The sequence below is a fragment of the Suncus etruscus genome, chromosome 4, assembly GCF_024139225.1.
Source record: "Suncus etruscus isolate mSunEtr1 chromosome 4, mSunEtr1.pri.cur, whole genome shotgun sequence".
Classification (NCBI taxonomy): Eukaryota; Metazoa; Chordata; class Mammalia; order Eulipotyphla; family Soricidae; genus Suncus; species Suncus etruscus.
This window is the reverse complement of record NC_064851.1, coordinates 50986454-50987210: the sequence shown is the minus strand read 5'-3', so window position 1 is coordinate 50987210 and position 757 is coordinate 50986454.

The following is a 757-nucleotide window of genomic DNA, read 5'->3' as shown; positions in this document are numbered from 1 at the left end:
ATAGATGGTTTCCTTTCCCTATATGTCTTATCCAGTTCAGTCTTATTTTCTTGTACAAACTTCTTTACTGGATGTATAGAGAGTAGGTGCTGTTTTGATCAGCCTTCTGTTTCTTGATGACAGAGAGTGAACTACAGAGTGAGCTCCAGAAAGGAACTGAATATCTAAGAATAATGCTTAGATTAAGGTTTTGTATATCTCCATGTTATTACATCACAAAGATTTTGGAAAGCTTCTTGACTGCAAATATGGATGAAGGACTGGGGAAGCAAAGAATACGTTCTAAAGTATAAAAGCTATTTTATTTTATTTTATTTTCTCTTGGTTATTCTGTCATACCTGTTGGTGCTCCCAATTTACTCCTAGCTTTGCTCAGGGATCTTGAAGCAGATCTAAATCTGGCGATGATATTGAATCTAGGAAGGCTGAGTGCAAGGCAAATGCTTTGACTGTTCAACACTCTTGCTAATCACATTCCTTATAGTAGCTACTTCTTCATCCAGTATTAAAAAAAATAAGAGCAATTTTAGCATTAAGCTTGCCTAGGCCTAGTTCTAGATATAAAATGGTAAATAGAATTGAAACTTAGCCTTGTCAATGGAATTATAATGCTTTACATTCTAATGCAAAATATATTCAAGTTAATTTTTCTGCCTTTATTTCCTCATCTCTAAACTTCAAGGAGTATGTTTCACTTCTGCAAACATACATATTTATGTATATAACTTAATACACCATTGTTTTTTTCTGGGGGAAG